The sequence below is a fragment of the Nanorana parkeri genome, unplaced genomic scaffold, assembly GCF_000935625.1.
Source record: "Nanorana parkeri isolate BGI_ZX_2015 unplaced genomic scaffold, ASM93562v1 scaffold520, whole genome shotgun sequence".
NCBI lineage: Eukaryota > Metazoa > Chordata > Amphibia > Anura > Dicroglossidae > Nanorana > Nanorana parkeri.
The window spans coordinates 572,311-577,629 of NW_017306788.1; the positions used below are offsets into that span (position 1 = coordinate 572,311).

The following is a 5,319-nucleotide window of genomic DNA, read 5'->3' on the forward strand; positions in this document are numbered from 1 at the left end:
TATTATTATTATTATTATACAGGATTTATATAGCGCCAACAATTTGCTCAGCGCTTTACAAAATAGTGGAGACAGTACAGTTACAATACAATTGACAGTACAATACAGTTTCAGAACAATATGGTTGGGAGGGCCCTGCTCGTGAGGGCTTACAATCTAGTAGGAGGGGCAAGTGATACAAAAGGTAATAATTGTTTGGATTGAGTTATTGGAGGAAGTAAAAGGCAGTTATGTTGAGATGAGATAGGCTTCCCTGAAGAGATGGGTTTTTAAGGATCGCCTAAAGGTGGGTAGCATAGGAGATAGGCGGACAGATTGGGGTAAGGAGTTCCAGAGGATGGGGGCCACTATGGAAAAGTCACGGAGGGGAGCATGGGAGGAGGTAATGAGGGAGCTAGAGAGCAGGAGGTCTTGAGAGGAATGGAGAAGAAGGTTTTGGTGATATTTTGAGATGAGGTCAGTGGTGTAGGTTGGGGCAGACTTGTAGATAGCTTTGTATGTTGTTGTTAGTATTTTGCATTTTATTCGTTGGGCAAGTGGGAGCCAGTGGAGGGATTGGCAGAGGGGGACGGCAGACACTGAACGGTTAGTAAGGTGGATGAGTCTGGCAGCAGCATTCATGATAGACTGAAGGGGGGATAGCCTGCTTAGTGGTAGGCCAACAAGGAGGGGGTTACAGTCGAGACGAGAGATTACAAGGGAGTGAATTAGAAGCTTTGTGGTTTCGTTTGTTAAAAAGGGGCGTATTTTGGAAATGTTACGGAGGTTGAGTCGGCAAGATTTGGATAGTGATTGGATGTGGGGCTGAAAGGAGAGCTCAGAGTCAAGGATAACACCAAGTACCCTGGCTTGATGGGAGGGGTTGATTGTAGTGTTGTTGATTGTGATGGGGAAGTTGGGGGAGGGAACACGGAGAGGAGGAAATATTAGAAGCTCAGTTTTTGACAGATTGAGTTTGAGGTAGTGGTGTGGCATCCATGCTGAGATGTCACTGAGTAGATTTGAGATAGGTGTAGAGACAAAGGGGGTGAGTTGAGGAGTGGAGAGATAGATCTGGGTGTCATCGGCATAAAGATGGTATTGGAAGCCATGGGAGGCTATCAATTGACCCAGGGAAGAAGTGTAGATAGAGAATAGAAGGGGCCCAAGGACAGACCTTTGGAGACCCCCACGGAAAGAGGAAGAGGAGAGGAGGAGGGAGAATTGTAGGTGACCCTGAAGGTGCGCTGAGATAGGGAGGAGATGAACCATGAGAAAGCTGAGTCTTAGAGGCCAAGGGAATTAAGTTTATTAAGGAGAAGCGGGTGGTCAACTGTGACAAAGGCAGCAGAAACGTCTAAAAGTATGAGTACCGAGTAGTGGCCATTGGTTTTAGCAGTTAGTAGATTGTCAGTAAGTTTTAGAAGGGCAGTTTCTGTGGAGTGTTGCGGACGAAAGCCAGATTGGAACGGGTCAATTAGATTGTTAACTGTAAGGTGGCTGCTCAGGCAGTTGTAGACCAGCCGTTCAAGAAGTTTGCAGGTAAATGGGAGCAGGGAGATGGGTCTCAAGTTGTTCAAACTGGTGGGCCCCAAATATGTTTTTTTTTAACATGGTAGTTACCAGTGCTTGTTTTAGAGCTGATATTGAGCTGATATTGCTACATCATTCAAGTCAGAAGAATGGCTTCATGGAGACCTAGCTCCAAATCATCCCCCCTTCCTGACTATTTTTAGTAGATGAGCCATCACTGGCGAACATTTTCCATAGCTGGAGTTTTATTATGTTTGAACTGTAATGGAGAAATCTCTAGAACTGGTTTTATCACCAAGTCTATTTAGAAAAATGGTGATACCCAACAATATCTGTAATGTAAAGAACTTAGAACTGTATCCAATTAAGGAAAGAATAGATAAAAAATACAACATAGTTTTAGTTTGCATTTTTATGAAAATATAACTGCTGCTTACATTGATTTTACGTTACAGCACATAAGATATGTGCCAAAAAATGGTTTTGATTGCATTTGTTTTTTTTATGTCTGCATCTATAAAATGAATGAAAAATTGCCTTGGCATCATAAAATATGAAAAGAAAAAAATATAAACCAGACAATAGGGAATGGTGGCTGACTAATACCTTTATTATAGAAGAATGTTCCAGTGCCAGCTGGTAGCCACAGTGCCTCAGACTGCCTATCGCTCACACGCAGCATGATGACAACTCCATAATGAAATAGGAAATTCATGGAGGCAAAAACACAGCTGTTTATACTCATAAAATAAGACGTTTACAAGGCAAAGTTTAGTCTGTGATAAGAAGTGTCCAATACATTAATGTGGAAAAGGAAAATGATGCACACTTGGCAGACGGACATAACCAAGACAATGCGTTTGATTAAAATATATGTACTGCTTTTTTCTATCATATAGATATAATATAGACCAGCTTCATGTAAATAATACCATTAATGTGGTTTTGATTCCAATGTATACAATCTATTAGGGATGCACCGATACCGGTTTTTCTGTATAGAGAACGAGTACCCATATTTTTTTATCGGTGACGAGGGAGCATGGAGCCGGCTTCACGAGCAATCAGAAAGCTGGACAGCATGTAATGACTCGCTGCCCGGCTTCCTAAAACTGGAAGTTTGGGTATCGGGCTAGGCATCAGAGCTAGTGCTACTAGTATCGGTGCTTGCCTACAATCTATAGTTTGTACTTTAATACTTACCTAGGGCAGCCATATTTGACTATTAAATCTGCAGGCTTTGTAGCCTGCTTTGCAATAATACAGAATAGTTCTGTTTTACTGCCCCTTCTTACAATGCAAGCCCAGGACTTGGCAGAGACATTAAAATCAATGCACTCCCCATGCACATGTACATGTATATCTTATGTTAACATCTGTTAGTAAGGGAGCTGAGTTAATGCAAATTGAGTTTGCTGCCTCTTGTGGATAATCTACACACTGATATATTTTATACAATAACAAAAATATAGAACAGTGATCTAATACAAAATAAAAAGTTGCAACATGCCAAACATCTAGATGTTAAATCTAGAGAATTCCAAATATTTTCTGAATTCTAGAACAGGCTGATGATAACTTTCCACAATATGTTGTTTTTCTACTTTAGTTCACACTTCCCCATTCTTTCAAATGAGCTGAATTATTCAAAGTGGCCTAACTTTACCTCTTTTAATATTCACATCTAGTGGATACTTGAAATAAGGATTAACTCTAAGGCCTTATTCACACTTGATGGTGTTTATCCTTGCATGCATGAAAGAGGCATGAATTTTTAAAATGTTTTCATTATTTGTTAAGTCTTAGTGAGTTACAGTACTTAATACAAACAAAAAACTTTCTCTGCCTTTCTGATTTCTGTACATGCTCCAGGTCAGTTACTCAGAATGTTGAAGTTAATGAATCAGCATGACAACCAGCCTTTTCAGAAGAAGGTCAGCAAAGCCAGCCACCATATTTCTTTCATGTTGGGTTTACTTTAAGAATATCAAGAAGACAACCTAGCAACTATAACTGCAAAAATAAAAGGATCTATTGGATACCCAGTCTTGGATACCTATTATTGTCAGGCTGTGTAATCATTTACAGAGGCACCTTTATCAAAATATGTGAAATCACCTAGTAGCTGGCACTAGAATTTATTAGAATAAAACTGATATCAATATTGGGTTTATCTTTATAAAGATGGTTGGAGAGCTATTTTTTTTTTGTAAGTCTCAATTTACGAAGAGAATAGTTTGTAAATGCTGGTCTGAAAAGCAATGTGCACAGCAGGTATTTACAAAGAAGTTGCAAAGCTTTTCACTTACTTGACCAAATAAAGGAAAAAAAAACCTTAAAAAAAAAAGAAAACGAATGCAGCTACCTTAAAGAAGAACTCGTTATTTATAAAGTTAACCCTTGGAGTTAGGGAACCACTGGACCGCAAGGGTTAACTGCTTGTTTTTCTCTAGGGGTCGGAATACAGAAGATATATTCACCCAATCCTTAGTCCTGTAGTAGAGAGTGCTCATCTCTCTCCTACTCCACTGTGGCATGACCTCATGTTACAAGTAAAGAAGGGGGTGAGGGGAGACAAATGAGAGAAAAGCAGCAGGTAGAGGTAAGAGCCCCAAAGAGACAGGAGAAGATTGAAAGAGTATCCATCCAAGTGGGAGAAGAAAAAGGAGACCAAGGAGGAGTTTAAGTAAAACATAAAGGGAGAGGAGGCATCAAGGAAGAGGGACAGAGCTAAGTTTAGAGGGCCTGAATAGCCAAGAGATCTACATATTTAGGAAGTAAAGTAGTAATAAAGTAGTACTAAAGGCAGGGAGGTTTTTTTTACCCTAATGCATTACCTGTACGCCCAGTAACTCTCTGTAACGCCCCCCACACACTTACCTGCTGTCAGTCGTTTCCTCTGCTGGGACCAGGAAGATACTCAGCATAACCTAAACTTCCTGGTCCTGGGTACTGAAGGCAGAGGAGCCATAGGCTCATTCTACTCTCAGTCAAAAGTGTGGGAGCGGGGTGTGTGGCTTGCCGCAAGCTGTGTATGTCTATGGACACACAGATAACTGCGGAAACACACACACCCGGGTGTCTCCCTGGCTAGCTGAAGGAGACACCCGCATACAGAGAGGGGGGCTAGATGTTTGGAGACAACTAGAGAACGAGGAAAATAAAATATTTAAAGAAGAAACAAAAGGCATTTAAATTAAGTCTGGCCCTCATAATAGTAATAATAGTAAAAATATGAATATGAAGGTTTAATATCACTTTAAACTCTAAATCCTTTTTCAATAATACATCCAGATCAAACAATTCTACATCGCTCAGCCTTTTTGCCCAAGCACTTACATCATCATGTTTTAGAACAACTAGCTCCAACTTTCTCAGATTTACTTCTCTGAACTTTCTGTCTAGTAGATCACAAGGGACAGAGCAGTCTCCATCTACTAGCTTGGAGAAGAGAGGAGAAGGGACCAGGGGGAACGGGAGTGGCTTGACTTGCTACGTCTGTATTTGTGAAGACACACACAGCTTACCAGCACACACAAAGGTGGCTCCATAGGACCTTGTAGGGAAAGAAGCCACTCTAAAACAGGATATCAGGGGCCAGTGCTCAGGGGACCAACTGATTCTGCAGGAAACGAAAACCTTTTAACATTAGAACATTAAGAAGCAGCATCCATTGTAAGTGATTTCATCAGCATTTCAAAAAGATTAAAAAACCTTTAGACTTTAATATCACTTTAAAGTAATATCATGCCATTAATACCATGTTTTCAGGAAAGGAATTGTGTGTCCCCCCCCCCCTCCCCCACC

General features: G+C 40.7%; 1 long non-coding RNA gene across 1 annotated transcript in view; it reads left to right on the forward strand.

Annotated features, from left to right (window-relative positions):
* LOC108791020 overlaps positions 1-1,558 on the forward strand; it is a 15,751-nt gene extending 14,193 nt beyond the window's left edge. Inside the window, exon 3 of the long non-coding RNA XR_001941482.1 lies at positions 1,488-1,558. This is a non-coding gene — a long non-coding RNA (uncharacterized LOC108791020). The remainder of the gene's footprint in view (positions 1-1,487) is intronic.
* The last annotated feature ends 3,761 nt before the right edge of the window (positions 1,559-5,319 follow it).